This window comes from Phasianus colchicus, chromosome 2, assembly GCF_987193195.1.
Source record: "Phasianus colchicus chromosome 2, bPhaCol1.hap1.1, whole genome shotgun sequence".
NCBI classification, from domain to species: Eukaryota; Metazoa; Chordata; class Aves; order Galliformes; family Phasianidae; genus Phasianus; species Phasianus colchicus.
Genome location: NC_143437.1, coordinates 36,853,109 through 36,871,277, shown reverse-complemented (window position 1 = coordinate 36,871,277; position 18,169 = coordinate 36,853,109). Strand labels below are relative to the sequence as shown.

Genomic DNA, 18,169 nt, shown 5'->3' with positions numbered 1-18,169 from the left:
TGATGCAGAAAGAGGCTGATCTGCAGCAAAGTTGAAAGAGTGCAGTGAGTGCAGCCTGGGGCTGAAGCAGTTACAGCCTGGCTGCCTACAGCAGTGCTGATATGCATGTCATGCTTTGAGTGGTCCCCTGAGAACGCTTTCTTGCTGAATGATGTCTGCCTGAAAGACCTCTCCCCCCTACTTCTGTAAATTATGCATTACAAATCTACCACCACATTTTCAGCACTCAAGTTTCCTTCATGGTCTTGAAAATGTCCCTTTCTATCACTTTCCCCTGTCAGAATTGGGGATCTTCTAATGGTAATTTGGATCAGAGTTGCTATGACCTCAGAGCAGAAACAGATCTGTGCTCAGTAACTGTTATGATTCTTATGGCCCTTGCCCTGGGCATAATCTGTCTTTCATTGTTTTTTTGACTGGGCTCTTCTTCAGCAGGAGCAGTGATTTTTTCTGCACACTTTTCCTAAAGTTTTACTGAGGCCTGCAACTGAAATAGCAATATAAAATGACTGAGTTTTTGTTGCTGAAATTAACCAAATAAATTGGTTCAAATTTCTATGTTGATGGTTTTATTCAGGTCAGTTTCTTATTGAAATTACTATTTGATACTCTAAGTTACTGCAAAGTATGCATGATCAGGTTTATGGAGAAAAGCAATTTTTTTTTTTTTTTTTTTTTTTGCCATAGTGTACTGTCAGAGAGATGATGCAGTCATTTATTAACAACATAGATTAATGAAAATAATGTCAGAGGTCAAAGAATGATTCATCCTCTTTGATGTCTTTACTCTGTAACTTGTGTTTTATCTCATCATTTTACCATAGGGTAGTAAAGTAGTGGAACTCATGCCCTGAAACACAGATGGAACAGATCCAAAGCTATTACAATCTGCAAAATATCTTCTGCTATAATCAAATTCTTGCCTGTAAGATTTTGCAGTCACTATAAGGGATGCCTGACTGTTTACCACGCAGCATTCTCTCAGGAAAGGTGTGTCAGTTTTCTTTTCCACAAGGTTTAATCACAAAGGCTTGCAGCTTGAGAATTTACTTGAGGACTTCACAAGCCTTACAGATAACAGTTGCCAGCAAAAGCACTTGGTCTAGGGTGATGTTACAGCCACCTAACTGTATTTTTACCATAAATTAGTAAAGTACCAGCAAAAAAAAACGAGTTTAATTCAAGAGGCAGCTGTAATAATGTAGTGTTCTCCTAGGTTTCTTGGGCCTGGTCCTGGGGCATGTAATACATAGATTATTTACTGTTACACAGCACATTTATTACTGGCGTAGACCAGCTATCAGCAGTTCTCAAAAGAAAGAATTGTAAACAGGGGCTAGTAATATCCTGGTATTTTTTGGTGTGTTGTAGTATCAGCTATCCCTGCAAAAAGGACACAGCACATTGAGTTTTTCAAAATCTGTGAAAGAATACACTATTGAATTGCCACTCCTAACAGAAATTATTTAAATGTTTAATGATGATCATGTGTTTCCAATGTATTTTTCAGTTTTCAGGTGACAACCTCTAGTGATATACTTCTAAGTACTTGTAGAAAGAGAATACTTCTGTCACAGAAATGCTAAGTCACCGTCTGAACCAGTGATTGAGCACCTGATAGGAAGGCAGGGCTAACCCAGGGGATCTCAGGTGCATACAATTTACCTGAGTGACTAGAAGAGGTAGAGCCAGGATGTACCCCTTCCCAGACCTCATTTAAGGGTTGGTAATGAAGGAGAGAGTATCTTGCTGGAGATCTTTGTGTACCTGAAGCCTCCTGAAGGTAAGCAGCTTCTTTCTTTGTTTCTGTGACTGTTGCGTTTGAGCAAATCCTCATTTTCTATGGCCTTCAACTTTGCTGCTCTGCTCTTTTTGCTGTGCTTTCTATCATGCTTTCCATCATGTTGTGGTTTCTAAAAAGCTTCTGTTTTATGGGAAAGTGATTAAAATATCCTCAGGAAGAAGCTATCAGGTTAAAAGAGGCCTGTTTGGATGCTAATATACCAATGACAATTGCCTTTACTGGTGAGCTTGGCTAAGGCTGAAGTTCTACTATGACCTTCTGTCATGAGGCAAGATAAAAACAATGAGGTAAGAAGACACTGAGGCTGAGAGCTTCTTTGGTGATTCACATCTGATTTTATTTTGTAGCAGAATTCAGGATAGTTTGGGTTTCATATCAACAATGTGTTTTGGAGCAAGTTCTAAATTTTTGTCTCGCTTATTGCATTTTAGCTTACATCATGGGATGGTTTCAAAGTCTACGAAGGGTTTTTTCTTGGTGAAGCTGGAGTTCTCCGGTAATAGACATTAAGCTAGTAGACTAAATCCAATCCTAAGTAATCCCCCTCAATCCAGAAATGTATGAAGAATGAATAGGCTCTTAAAATTTTACTGCTATCTTCCATTTATCTCAAAAGCTATCTTTACTGAGCTGTAAGACTTGCTACTAATAACGCCTCTTTGTCTTGTTGATTATCAAGCCGTTTCTGGTTTCTTTTTTATCTCAAACCTATCAGCATTTAAAAACTTTCAGACAATTGGGATATGACTTCTTTTAGTCATCTTCATTTTGGATGGTGTGCCAGGAGCAACTGATACGTGAACACTAGATACAAAACTAGATGTGTTAAAGTTAAATCAATTAAGTTCACGTGTCTATTCCTCTATTACTGTAAAACAAGTAATTGGGATAATTTTTCTTTGCTTTCTTGGTAGTTCAGTGTGGGCACTTAATTGCGCTGGGATGACCTCCAAAGATCCTCACAGCAGGCTCTAGGCAATGAAGAGGCCAAACTATGTTTCCTTCTACCCATTGTACTTATCAGCACTTGTACTCTATTACAGCCCTTACCCATGTGCGGAACCCTCACTTCAACAACTGCATTTTTCAGCTTTTGCTGCTGGGTGCTGTACTGGAGGATTTAAACCAGGTGATAATTTTATGCTCTTCATGTGATTTATTGGAATAAGTAATGACTAGAAAGAAAAGATCTGCATAGGCATTTGGTATGGAAGGTGCAGTGGTTGTGTAACGATGGAACTTTGATTTGAGAGCTTACTCAAGGTTCTAGAAAAAGAGCTGCAAAAAACTAAGCTATTTATCAGCAAAAGAGTTAATAACTGTGTAAAATCTTTTGTTTTGAATAAATAGGAAAAAGTAACCTCTTTAGCATAGCACTGCTTTTTTCTTCTATTCTTATTTAAGGTTTCTTCATTGTTTAAGCCAGTAATTCTTTTTTTCACATTATTCTCTTGAGATCTGTCCCACTGTTTTAATGATAAATATGAAGCAGACATTTCACGCTTTTCTTTTGCCTTCTTTTAAGCTTTTCCAAGAACAGTGGATTTGAATATTCAAATCAACCCTGAAATTCTTAGTGTTGCCTCTTTTTTTTTTTTTTTTTTTTGACAAACTGAATGAGGAAAAAAGCAGAGACTTCTGTGGCAGGTAGCACTGAAACTGTTCTAAAAGTTCTGCTAATAAGGCTCAAGAGAGTCAGGGAATGAGGAGGTTGAGATGAAAACAAGCATATGAGACACTGACACCTCAGTCTATGTGGGGGAAGATTCTCAGCTGCTCAGCCCACATCACAGAACTTGGCATTCAGCAGAGTTACTTATGTGACATTTGAAACCAGATTCCCTAGAAAAATAGCAACAGTAGTAAGTGAAGGTGGCACTTTCCTAATAAAGAAATGAATACTTGGTTTTAGTGAGCTAGGGTTTACTTCATCAAATTTTTGGGAAAGGCAGAAGGAAAAAAAACTGGATGATTTTTTTTCAGTTCTCAAGCTAAGTTTTCAAATACTTGATTTGAAATGAACATTACGTTTTGAAATTCATTTAGTTTTTAAGGTTAAAACAAAAACAAAGGCTTTGCTTATATAGCTATCTTAAAAATATTCACTTTTAGGTTGAATAAAAATTATGTTCTCAGTGCTTCTTAATACTGAGCACAATTATCTTTGGAGAACCTCTTAAGAGCATCACAACTTGTCCTTGACTGAATTTCACAATGTTCTTTTATCTTTCATAGTGCGTAAAGATACCTTTCCATAATCTAAGAAAACAACAAAGTAACAAAAATAACACTGCCTAGGAAAGAAAATGTGTAATGTGGTTTGTGATCAAATACCTCTATTGAGCACTAGGTCTTCTGCAGATTGAGAGAGAGGGAAATAACAGTGATGGGAATTGAGTCTTGTTCTACATGCCAAGAAGTCTCTTGCTAGTAAATACAGATCTATTTAGAGATGAAACCATTATTTTCCTTTTCTATGTGTTGTGGGATAAGGAAAGTTTGGATGGTTCTCTGCTGGTTCCCGTCAGAGACACAAGTCTTCTAAATTTATATTTCTGGGAACAGCATTAGGCCATATTCTGCAATCTCTTTAATAGCCACTAGAATATTTCTGTGCTGTTGTGCACCTTGTTTCCATTTTGTAATCCATGAAATTCACTTTTACCAGAGAAACCAGAAATAAAGCTGTCTGTTTCATACAAATATCACAAAATACTGAGCGTATGACAGAATAGCAAGGTAGCGATCATAATCAGGCTTTCTATATTTGGTGTTTGATGGGTTTTTTTGAAAGTTTGTACTTGGGGAAAATCCCTCCTTCGTTTAAACTTGTAATGATATTTATAGATATGTCATCAGCAGCTCTCCAATGGTAAAACTAATTTTATGTAGGCCAGAGACTGTGATTTGAAAAACCTTAGTGTGTTTGGCTTAGTAAATTAATCACTTAACATATTCACATGTTAATCAACTCATGAGTATTGATAAATTTTCATTCAGTATAAATTAATTAGATTGTCAAATGGTTAATACTGTGATACTGGTAGTGTCCATTTAGTCTGGTTTGTATATGTATTCTGCTAGTTAATCACCAGTCAGCTTGAAATGAAATGTTTTAGTGTGGTGTGAGTTTTATTTTGTTTCAGTTGATTGAGAGACAGAAAGATATGGTGTGGAAGACTTGAGACACTGCCCTGCCATGAGAATTAGTTATGGTTTATAACTAAAATTTCTATTTTTACCCTAAAATGCAGACCTCAGATCAGTATATTATCACTTTTACTCCTCATGTCATTAAAGTGTCTTGTAAGTATGTCTTGTAAGTTTTTGAAATTAATTCTGGTGGCTTTGGCTGGGCATGTTTAATCCTTGTCATGGATACCCGTTGCACAATGTCTTTCTCATCACAATTTTTAAGGTACGCTCATTTGGTCATGAAGGCTGTCAGAACAGAGGAGACATTTAAGTTAGCTGCTAGAGACTTATGACTACAAACGTTTTCTGTGAATTTTATTTTACTCTTTAAAAATACTAATTTTTCAGACACAGTTGAAATATGATCACTTTGTAGATTTAGGAATTATCTAACTTCCTGTGTTTTCAGCATCTGTATAGGCAGAATTTTCATCTATAAGAAATGTCTTGGGAATCTTGTTGGGTAAACATAGCAAAGGGTTGTTTGTATAGCAATGATTCTAGATATAAGAAAATGAATCATAAAGTGTTAAAGGATGTCAAAAGCTATATGCAATAAATCCTCTCATCCAGAATTATCTATACATTTACAGTAATGGATTAAGAAACTAGTGTTATGGAACTAATTAAAACATAATTCACACATCTGGTCTAGCTGCTTTGTTATCTATAAAGATGCTTTTGTAGATCTTAGTGAGCCTGTCCTGTGAATACTTATCTTCCTGTTTACAATGCTAGAGACACTGCTTTTTCCCATGTATTTCACAAAACTCCATTGGTCTATAGGTCCTCATTTGCTCTAAAATGTTCACTGTTTCTAAGAATTTCTCTTCAAAAGTCTATGTACAATGACATCAGCAGTGTAGTTATGAGTGGGTGTTTTTGTCACATATACCAGAATCTCTGACTGACAGTGGATGTATTATTGAATTAAGGATCAGTATGCACAAGGCCTGAAAACATACATAGGGTTAGAAATCAAATGAAGTAGCTTTCACTTCTACAACACTCAATACTTACAATCTACGTGAAACTCAAGAAGCCCTTAATAAATTCAGAGCTGGTAATTTAGGTTATTGCATCCAAATGTGGAGTCCTCGAAACAGCAAGGACTCCATATATAGAGACCATCCAGAGGAAGGCCACGAAAATGACCTAAGGGATGGAACACTTCCATTTTGAGGACAGATTGAGAGAACTGGGGTTGTTCAGCCTGGAGATGAGAAAGCTTTGGGCACACCTTATTGCATTCTCTCAGTATCTAAAAGGAGCTTTAAGAAAGAAGAGGACAGACTCTTAACAAGGTAACAAGACAAGGGGAAACAGTTTCAACCTAAAGGAGGAAGGATTTAGATTGGAATAAGGAAGCAGATTTTTACTGTAAGTGTGGTGAGGCCCTGGTACAGGTTGCTGAGAGAGGTAGTGGTTGCCCTGTCCCTGGAGACAGTTAGTGTCAGGCTGGACAGGGCTCTGAGTAACCTGTACTGGCTGTAAAATTCCCTGTTCATTGCAAGGCAGTTGAACTTAGTTATAGATAAGTGGAAGAAATTAAGACAACTGTTAGTTATTGCTTTATAGGGACTGTCCTTATGCCTTGTTTTATTAGAACTGTTGTTAGCTCTTATTGCTGTTGAGATACTAGTACTCTTAACAATGTAATTCTTATTTAATCTTTTTGTTACTGAAAACTCTCAAGTAACCAAATCTTTGACTCTTACTTGAAACTCACTTCCAAGCAGGCCCTACAGCCCAAACATTTCTGTATGCTCAAACAGAAGAGTCTTCAGTGAAATTTATACCACTTTATATATTTTTATATATTTTTATATATATTTATTTTATATTAGATAAGTGCCAGCCTAATAGTTATATTTAATTCATTACTATTTGGAACTGGAAGGCATTCAGAGATGGCTGGTGGGGTGTGATGTCTTCCTCTGCAACAAGAGATACTCATGCAGGTTGAAGGAGAGGATAAGAAAGGGCTCTCTGCTCCCACATGGGATCAGAGGTGTGGTGGTTGCCTGTGTGGACTCCAGGTGTGTGGGGTATGTTGCCCTTGACTGGGTATGCTGTCAGTGGGTAACAGTTTATGTTGTTTCTTGACAAAATTTTAAGCTATAGTGTGTCATATAGCTCATAGGTGGCATAATTTGTAGCTGTTCTTATGCTGTATAGAATCTGGAGGCTGCAGTAGTGCAGGATGTCAAGGTCTTCAGGGGAGAATTTTTGAAGCTTAATTTTCTTCCAGTCTGGCATTTTTAATGTCAAGTTTACTGGCTTAAGTTCAGGTTGTAGGACAAATCCTGGATGCCATAGCTTGAAGAATGAATGAATGTGACCTTTTCTGGAATGGGAGACCTTGAGGTTTATTCTGCAGTAAGAGGATTTGTATTTACGGTTTTCCTGATGAAAGATTTATTTTCGTAAAGATTATTGTTAAGGAAGAACACAATTGCATCCTGCCTGTTGTTTTACTAACCAATTTCTATGGGCATCTGTCCTTGTTAGACACTCTTGGGAATTAAAGGGAAAGGAAAGATTGCATTGATCCTGAATGCTGTGTGCCTGTCAATTGTTTCTGTAAGGAGTCATTTCATGTAACAGATAGGAAGTAACACTAACCTTTGGCTGCTCACTGATTGTTCTCAGGAGATGCATGTTTTTTAAAGGGAGAAGGGACTTGCCTTGAATTCAATTATAGTATGCAAACAAAGTTCAGGATTTATCCAAAAGAGACTGGAAAAAGTGGTGGGGAAATGTTCTCAGCTTATGTTCCCTTCTGAGGGAGGCTGGTCTGCTAGAGAGATAATTGATTTTTACCTAAGATTACTTAATACCTACCAATGCACTGAACATTAGAAAATGTAAGTTTGAAGACCGTATTGCTTTTTCATGCCATTACACTGCCTAAATATAATATTTTTTTCTGGATCATCAAGAGTTCAGTCTTTTTTTTTTAATATAGAATATACTCACCGATATTGCTGTGGATATCCAGAAGCTCAGAAATGATTACTTTAAGTAGCTTGGAGTTGAAGGGTTAGCTGTGAAGTTCAGGTTTGATAGATTCAAGTGACAGTGCATTTCTTGGAGCCAGGCAATTTGGATCCACATTTCAGTTTGAACTATCCATCAGACCAAAGCTTGCAGTTCAGACTGATCTTTGTGTTGAAAACAGCCATTTTAATGCATTAAACATCACAACAGGTTAAGCAAGTCAATAAATGTAAGAGTACATATTGCTGCATTGTAGTTAATGTATATTTGAGTAGAAAAGTCACTTCAAGTTAGTTTTGCATTAGGATTTTTCTAGAATCAAAAAAGAAAACCATCTTAGATGTAAAGCTAAGAATGATAGTACTGTAATTGAAACCTTAATAAGTGAATAAAATAATTATTAATACAGATCTAAGCAAAAGAAAAAGAAGAATGCTACTGCGTGGGGAAAAAAATATAGTAGTAAGAGTAAAATTTAAATTTTCGTGTGCCTATTTTCTAGTTTCTAGCCCTTTTCCTTGTGTTATGGTTACCTTTCCACTACTCCTCTGTACTCCAAGGCTGCTGGCAGACTGTAAAAGGGAGAATAAGTCATTAGCATCCCAAGCTCTTTGCTTCAAATAAAATAGTGTTGTTTTCCTTTTCCTCCCTCTGGGATCTGCTTAGGGTCATTTAATGTATTTGCTAATGTACATTTACGGCTTACTCTTTCCTCATTGTTCAGTAAGTTTATGATGTTTAAATTTTACCATAAGTGTTGATTTTTATGGAAGTTATTTGTATTGTGTTCTATTTGCTTCTACAATTGTTTTTCTTGGTCTGTAGGTCTATATTTTATTAGTGGCTGGCTACTAATGAGTTTGTAGTTAATGCCCCCTCAGTGCTAGCCCGTGCCCTGTATCCCACCATCCTGTCCCTGTGCTCTTCATGTTCTCTGCTTCTTTAACTCTTGGCTGCTGCAGCAGGCCACTGTTTCTTCACACTGAAGTTATTTTCTGTTGCAAATTCATTACAGAATTACTCTATGCTGCTTTCTGTACGAAGAACTATGATTCTACCCTACAAAAAAAATTTAAAAATGAGTTATTCATAGTCAATTTTTCATGTGATGGACTGCTTTCACAGCTAAACCAACTGACAGCAAAGCTGCAGGCAGGTCATGACAAGTGCAGAGCAAGCCAACAATCCTCAGAACAGAGGCTTTACAAACTCAATACATACCTGAGGCCAGCAGCTGGCACTGGCAGTGCTGCATCACTGGATTGTCTTGTCTCCTGATGGGGAAACTGCCAGTGCTTAGAGATGCTGCAGGCCATATAATAGATCTGCTAGAAAAATAAAAATATCACTCATACACCTGAATACTTCAACACTGGAGGGAATAGTTCTGTATGATTCAGTAGTATATATATTGGAGACATTTCTTTCTCTCACTTTTTTACTCACTGTGGAGTAATACCTAGAAGAGTGTGCATCACTGTTCTAAAATACAAATGGAAGACTAATGAAAGGAATCAATTGCTGACCTGAGATGGATATACTAAACTAGAGTTTTTTTTGTGTTCTGAGCAACAGAATAGATTAAAAATAATTATATCTCTGGGGAGGTCAGTATTTCATGCAAGCAGTCATCATGGTAAATTTTGCCCTTAGTGGAAGACAAACTGGCAACTGGCATCAACAGATTATAATGAGAAAAGACCTACTAAATGCAATCATTTGAAAAGAACAAATTCTACTTTACTTCTGCTAGAGTATTGAAATCTTACTACTAGCCACGAGACTACCAGAACTGCTAAAGCCTCTCATGGTCAAGAGAGAATTCAGTGAAGATTAAAAAGTTTCTAGAGTACATTTGACAAGCTTTGTTCAGATATTAAGGATTTGTGAGAGTAATACAAATCATGTAGCAGGCAGAAAGGTAGAGCTTCATTTTTTATAACATATTTCATCTTCACAGGATGTATGGGAGCAGACCAAAATACACTTAGACTGGTGTACCAAGGTGATGGTTGCAGGGAAGCAATCCCCAATCTCTGGCCTGTTTGATGTATACCGTAACATAACTTCCTCTGAAATCTAGAGGAGAACACTTAAAACTAGAGCAGTTTGAAGAAGCTGGTGTGTATCTTGTTCCCTTTGTTGATAAATGTATGCACATATCATGACATACTTTTCAATATTGATTAATGAAGTTTGGCTATTTTATAGACACATATGGTATCACAGATGGTTGTTTCTCAAGTTATGTTGGAAAGAGGCATCTTGTGACATTGACTATATGTGTCAAATAGAAGTGACATTGTAAATATAAGATGTATGCTAACTGGAAAATTTCTACAGCATAAGCTGCCTGGCAGCTGTTATATTCTGAGGAGTCCTCAGAGGGAATGGTTAATGTCCCATATTTCCTTAGAAACTTCAAATAGAAAAGAGCAAATATGGTTCTTGGCAAAGTGGCAAAAATAAACATTCCAAAAATATTGCTGTTTTTCATTTTTTTCCTCAAATAAACTTCCTTATATTAAAAAACAACTAGAGTTTCCTGCATGACCAACTGGAAATATAATTTATATTGACGTATTGATATCTGCTTGAATTGAGTATTGTTTGGGAGAGGATATTGGTAGATGGGCTTCTTCTTTAGATGCTGATGTTCAGAACAGGGTCTTATTTTCCTACCAGAAATGCTGATTTGTTTTTTCTTCAATTTTTACCCTTTTCCTTAAGATAGTTTATGATAGTATTTGATATGCTTTCTGAAGGTTAAAATGTTATGAATGTGGTAAACTTCGTCATGCTAATAAAATAAAGGTAGGTACTAGAGTCAAATGCCAAAGACTTGTCAGTTACACTCATTCTGCTGGCTGCCAACACCTATACTGTCAAGTCTCTGCCCTTTCTCATCCTCCACTTTCAGTCACTGTAGCCCTTTATTGCTTCTTGAACACATACTTGTTATGGCCTGATTCACCATGATATTTTGAACAAGCCATTTGTCTGATGTGCTTCACATGAATCAGTCTCCATATACTCTCCTCCTGGTCTTACATCTTTTGTCATATTGCTTATTCCACCCAGGATAACCTCCCTCACACGAAACAACTTCTTCCACGTTTCTTTTTCTAGTAGTATTTGTCCTTTTTTTCATCATCAGTAATATTCTTCTGTTACTGTCTTCTACTACCTTTTACCTTTTATAGAAGTACTATTTCTTTATACAGTTTCAGTTTATGAATTTAAAAGACAAAAGGTGTGGGGCTGATGTGTGGCCTAGCTGTATTTCAGAAAAGATTGGAGTCTGACCTGTGTGTTATACCCTTAGTTCCTGTAATCTATGTGCTTCAAGTTAAGTTGGACTTCAAATCTCAGAGGATCATGGCATGGAGTCTAACTGGAGGCCTGTAACTAGTGGTGTTCCCCAGGGGTCAGTGCTGAGTCCAGTCTCATTCAATGTACTTGTCAGTGATCTGGATGAAGAGAGAGAATCCATCCTTAGAAAGTTTGCTGATGGTACAAAGCTGGGAAGAGTGGTTGACACATCAGAAATCTGTGCTTGCATTTGCTGAGACTTGGACAGTGAACTCTGGAGGGTTGGGGTGGGGAGGAACCTGATGAACTTCAACCAGAACAAGTGTAGGGTTTTGCACCTGGGAAGGAATGACCAGACACATCAGTACGTGTTAGGGCCTGACCTGCTCAGAAGGAGCTCTGAGGAGAAGGATCTGGGGGTTCTGGTGGATAGCATTTTGGCCATGAAGTGTGTACCTGTGGTCAAGAAAACCAATGGGATCCTGGGGTGCTTTAAAAGGAGTGTGGCTGGTAAGTCAAGGGAGGTGATCTTCCCCCTCTACTCTGCCCTGTTGAGGCCACATCTGAAATACTATGTCCAGTTCTGAGATCTTCAGTTTGAAAGAGACAGCAAACTTCTAGAGAGAGTCCACTGGAGAACCACAAAAATGAAGAGGAATCTGGAGTATCTCTTATATGAGGAAAGGCTGAAAGACCTAGGATTGTCCAGCCTGGAGAAGAAAAAGGCTGAGAAGGGATCTCCACACTATTTATCTAAAATGTGGGAGTCTGCCTCCATCAGCTTGACTCTTTTCAGAGACATGCAGCAATATTAAAAAGGGGCAACAGGCCAAAACTGGAATATAGGAAGTTCTGTACAAGTACAAGGAAGACCTTTTACTGTGAAATTGACAGAACATTGGAACAGGCTTCCCAGAGTGGTTGTGGAGTCTCTTTTTCTGGAGATATTCCAGACCTGTCTGGACACTTTCCTGTACAACCTACTCTAGGGAACCTGCTTTAGCAGGGGGGTTGAACTCTGATCTCTAGAGGTCACCTCCAATCTCTAAGATCCTGTGATTCTGTGCAGCTGAGAATTTGCTATATGAAATATTGTTATTGTGCTCTTTGTATCTGTTGTATTTTCCATGGAAATAAGTAGTAGGCATTACTTTCAGAGCATGATGCATGTGTTTTCTGTGTTTGTGGGCATATTAGACTAAACTGACCAGTGGTAAATGTCCTTGAGAGACACATAATAAAATCTGTGTATGAAATGAAACAATGCAGTTGCAGCCTTCTGGTTGAATACCCACTCTGTTTTAGCTTGGGTTGAATTTACCCCTGAAGCATCCAAAACTTCAAACCCTTCAAGAAACCTAGTGAGACCAGAACTGTTGGCTTTGACTCAAGTCAGAGTGTACAGAAATGTTAGCTGGTATGAGCTGCCTCCATAGTGCCACCACAGTGTGCCTGAGGATATACACCCAGCAGGTGGTGTGCTTGGGCAGAAAAGAGATATCCCTACTCCAGAAGAACTGTATTGTTTTGTGCTTTTGTTTTTGTTGTTGCTTTTATTTTTATTCCCCCCTCCTTACCCCTGAAGGTTTAGAATTAGGGATTTTTCTCTGCGTTCTCTTTTTCTTCCTCTAAGTCTTCTAAGCATCTTTCTTTCTCTTTTCCCCCTCTTTTCTAAACTGAATAATCTGTTCAAGCAAGTCAGAAGCTGTTGAGCTAAAAGAAAAAAACAATTCATGTGTCTGAAAGCATATATCTCCAAACTCTCTAAGGACTGTCACGCAAGCCGGGAGGTAAACTGGCACATGTGAAAGAAAAGGCTTTCATAACTTTCGCTATGATTGCTGCTTATTCCTGCAGAGGCATTTCTTTTTCAGAGATGGTTGGTTGTTTTTGAACAACTTTTTTACTACTTTGTCTAGAAAACAAGAGGTAGAAGAGCTTGGTATAGTAATTTTTGAGTAAATTAGTAATTCATTGGTTTTGAGATAGCAGTGTCATTATATTACTTACCATATTTGCATATCTTTCAGGGGATTTTGTACAAAATAATGAGTGTCCTGTGTGAATAGGGATGCATTAAGACACTAGTGCATGATTTTATTATATTCTGTAATATGAGTTCAGCAAACAGGTGCCACACCATCTGTAATCCTCCTCATTTTTGGCAGTGACTGCAAGATGAATACAGGCTGGACTTACAAATCATTAACAGTTGTGTGTGTGGGTGGCCCCCACTTCAATTCATGCACTCAGGCACGTTTGCATACTCACAGATTGTATACAGAAAAACACAAAGTAGAGCCATGACTTTCTTGTTCATGTTTTAAGTAGCATGCATTATAAGTTAGATCCAGAGCTACTGTGCTACTTGTGGTGTAATTCTTGGAGAATGTAGAATTGCATAAGCTCCCTTGGTAGTTGGAAGATGAGGCACTCCAATTGTACAAGGCTGTAGAGAGATCTTCAGGCTGCAGTGGATTACTTTGATTTTTGCTAGAGAAAATATTGTCTCTTTAGCATGATGATCTCTCCAAATATTCCAAGGTAGTGAGGAGGAGTAGTCTGCTGGAGTACCTGAGTATATCTAGCCGCTGAAGGAAAACCCAGGAGATGCCAGATAGCCAGTAAATGAGAAATGCAGGCATTTTCTTTGTACTTTCACATCAAACTTTGTCTCCAGAGACTCACCTTCAGGTCTCAACCAGAATGTTAGTTATGTTTGACCTCTTGTAGTCGCTTGTATTTTCAAGTCTGGATCCAGACTAGGACCCTACTTCTGGTCAGTACTTCAAGTTTGTGCGATACAAGGTGTGGCATAGTTTGATAGCAAGAAGAGAAACTGGGTGCTTCAGCACTAAGAAATGTTGCTGAAGGATTTTTTCCACATTTTTTAAAATATAAGCAAGCAAAGAAGCATCTTTCTTAATCTGGATATAACTAGGTAATAAGGACTATAGCTTATGCTATACTTGGCACTGTCAGCAATGCTAAAATGCTTGTATCTGCTTAAGATCTTATGATTCCTACTCTCTAATAATGGCAGCAGTAACTATTTGTCCATGGGAATGCAATTTTTCTTCCATCACATTTGTTTATTTCTTTATTCTTCCTGCCTGGAGAAGTTGTGGTACTGGAAGGAGATAATAGCTCATCTCTACAGATGATAGCATCCCAGATTCCAGCCCCCTGAATCTGTCCACCCTTCATATTTTGCAGTTACTGAAGGTTTAACTCTCATGATGTTGATTAAGATTATCATGTTTTTTTGTACGTAGGTGAGGGGAATAGGTGTTCACTGTGACCTATAAGTTATTAAATAACATTTCTTTTGCTCATGGAGGATGAAGCATAGTGACTCACTTGGCCTTTTGCAGATCTATCTTTCCAGGTAATTTTCATGCTTTTCTTATTTTGGTCATAAATAGAAATAACAAAAAACAAATAAGACAAGCTTGCCAAGGTAGTAGTGAGTCACATAGGAGATTAAACTATTTTAACATAGTAATTGCGTACTTCCCTTGCTTTTATTACTCGTGGTTTTTTTTGTGCCTTGGGATGAATTTGTTGGTCTCCTGTGATACTGTTACTTGGATTCTACTCTCTAAGCAAGGAAGTTTCTTTGTGTATGGAAAGCTCTGTCTGCTATTCTGTGTCTAATAGTGGTGCTATGCTTGAGCTGTGAACAGTTTCCTTATTCTATAGTATGTTTTGAATGCAGACAGTAAGAAAAATTCTTCCAACTAGTGAGCAATAATACCTTACTTCTCCTTTGCCAATATGCTTTTGGGGAATGTCAATCTGCGCAGAATCTGGATTAGCATATTTTAACTCTGAATATTCATACATTTTTGCATGCTGTCCATGTGAAAGATAATGAAGGACAGAGGACTGGAATGTCCTCCTACATCAGAAAAAGAATTTTTATTTAAGAAGGTAATTGTCTTTGGAAATGTAAGAGGGCATTTAGCTACCTGTTAATTCATGAGGTGGTACTAAGAATGATTATATTGTATCATTACTACTACTAGTAGTTGTTAAATACAAAGTTCTTAAATAGCCTGTCCTAAAGCCACTAGAATTTTTTTTGGAAATAGCTTTCAGTGATTGAATGCCAGCCAATCTTGTAATAAGAATGTAGGACTTTTTTCACTGCCTTTTCCTCACATGTGTGAACTTCTTGTGTTCTAAACATTAATCTGCCTTCTGGTTCATCTCTATCTTCCCTTTATCACCCTGTATTTCTATGTCTCTGAAGCATTCTTCAGTGACTAAATCATCCCACACAAAAGTCCTGGGCAAGCACAATGGGGAATCAAGGGATGGGAAGGCACAACCCAAGGGTAGCATAAGGTGCTTAGAGAGCAATGTAGTGTTTTCATTTGGAGAAATACATTAAAGTACAGTGAATATTTATGGTTATATTGGTCCTTGAGAAATATTAGACAAGGCAATGGCATAGGATCTTTTTATAGGGACAGTAAATAATATGTATTATAAATAAGTCTTGGAGCTGTAAGCATCCCTCCTTGGCCACCTGCAAGCATCTGTATTACCACTATTTGATAATGCTCTATAAATAAGAGTTTTTTCTGGACCAAAGCTTATGATACATATGAGGTTTTTAGATCAGTCATCCTTTTTCCTAAGGGGTAATGAAAGATAGATTATTTATTGTATTATTTGGGTTATATATATTTTACCTAGTTTCTGAAAAGGAGCTCAGACTAACCTTTAATTTCATAGCTTCAGGTATTTATAAGCTCAAAGAAAGAGTGCAATCAATGAGATTTGGATGTCTGCCATCAGGTTGGTTTATATTTCTTTAGAGAGAAAAAACAAATCTCTTTTCCTCTCAGGAGATATGGAGAGACTGCAAAATGCTTGAGAGCAGCACAGAGTTGACCGTGAAAGCACAGTGTGTCTGTTTCTTCTTCTAGAGCAGAGCAATTGATGCTGAACAGCAGGGAAAATAGCTACTGGAAAGCAGAGCCCTTTGAGCTTTGAAAATGTGACAAGCAGCAACAACATGGTAAGTGTTATTTGTGCATATGCACCACAACAGCTTTCAGCCTCAGAAACACTATCACCATTGTTAAGTACTTGTAGATACATTTATTTAGTTGTGACAGCATCAGACCACAGCTACTCCTGTTATTACTTGCAGCTATTGCCACTGAACAACAGTATCAAGATAAGCGGACAGCTATTAAAAGCAAATGTTACTGAGCCCACTTACTACTTATAGTTCAGCAGTGCATAAGAACTGTACCTCCATGCTGAGAGAAAAGATAATAACAAGCCTTAAAGGCTCCAGCTGTTGATCATGCAGTTGTCTTTTGGCACCCTATATCAGGAAGAGTTTCCAGGAGTTTTAGTCCTTATCTTTTTTTCCTAGCAACTCTTTTTGATAAATGAAATTTCCACCACAATGTCTGTCCATTTGATACTTTGGTAATTTTGGGAAAGAATGTGACACACTGAATTGTGTAGTGTTTTACCAAAGTTCAATGTCATAATATTTTCTTTGCCAAATGTTTACATTCTTACTGCAGTATTCATAGAATGGAAAAATGTCAGCTGTTGGTGAACTGAATGTGTCATATCACTACTCTTTACTACTCATGTCACATTCCTAGATGATGCTTCTGGCCACGAATATGCAGCATACACACTTTAGACTTCTGCTGGGGAAACTACCAGCAAAACTGCTAGTAGGAACAGTTACTCATTCCAATCAAATGAGTCTAAACCAGCATATTGAACAATCCCAGGACCCATTGTCTGGCTCTGAAACCAATGGGTGTGTTACACTGTCTTATCATTCAAAACAATGGTTGCATCCAGATGCTCTCATAGGAAATGTCCCAGAGACAAATTTCTGATCATCTCCAGGAGTTGTCTGGATGTGTGTCATGTGGCTGCTGATTTAAAAACATGTTAATAATTTTCCAGCGGTTATGCAGTTAAAGAGACCATGATTAAATACGAGGATGCTGGCACTATTGAATTTGCTGATTTAGATATAGCCAGTAAGAGTTTGATTACTCTGAAAATACAGTTTCAGGATTCTGGGCTAATTCCAACATGAAAGTCTTTTGTGTGTGCATACGTTCCCTTGTGCTGTCATATGTGTCAAAGCATGCTGAAGTCTACTTTTTTTTTTTTTAACTTACTTTACTGGTTTGGCTACTCCCAAAGGCAAGACAAAATAGTTGTTTCCCAAGCTTTCCTCTGGTCACTATCCTGATGGCCTGATTACTGCAATAGGGCTTGTTCCCTTCCCCCACAGTCCCTTCAATGATAATGACTGGGTGGAGGGACTCTTCTAAGCCCATTGCTCAGACACATACAGGTATTCCTGACAGCTCCTGTGGATAGGAACTTAAGCTGCACCAGCTACGGACTCTAACCTCAAATGCTCCCTTTGCCAAGAAAGCAGTCTAAATTAGTTTAGCACTTGCTATTGCTTCCTGAGCTTAAATGCATTACCTCAGTAGTACAACAGAAGGACACAGCAATAATCAGCTTCGTGAAGGCTACTGGGGTGTCTTGGCAGTTTCTTCAGACACTTCTACTTCTTACCTCCATGGCTCCTTTCTGATTGAGGCATGTATAACTTGGATTACTTGAAAAGTTAATCTGGTGGCTTCCTTCCCAGCTCTCAGTTTCACCATTTCTGAGATGCTCTGTAATCAGTCACTCAGCTATCTAAATATGGGTAAATTAATTTCAATTCATATGTGAGAGCTAAACACACTATTTGCCGCTATGTTGTGGGGATCCAGCTCAGTTGTGCCAGAAACAACTTTGTACCATCTCTTCAACATTACCAATACTTTCTGCTTGCCAGGAACAGCA

At 37.8% G+C, this 18,169-nt stretch overlaps 1 long non-coding RNA gene across 2 annotated transcripts in view; it reads left to right on the top strand.

The window, feature by feature from the left end:
* Positions 1-1,700: 1,700 nt before the first annotated feature.
* The window catches only part of LOC116232896 (uncharacterized), a 36,838-nt gene continuing 20,369 nt past the window's right edge, over positions 1,701-18,169 (top strand). For both annotated transcript variants that reach the window (XR_016464684.1, XR_004167816.2), the window contains exons 1-3: positions 1,701-1,783; positions 2,848-2,933; positions 16,249-16,340. This is a non-coding gene — a long non-coding RNA (uncharacterized LOC116232896). The remainder of the gene's footprint in view (positions 1,784-2,847; positions 2,934-16,248; positions 16,341-18,169) is intronic.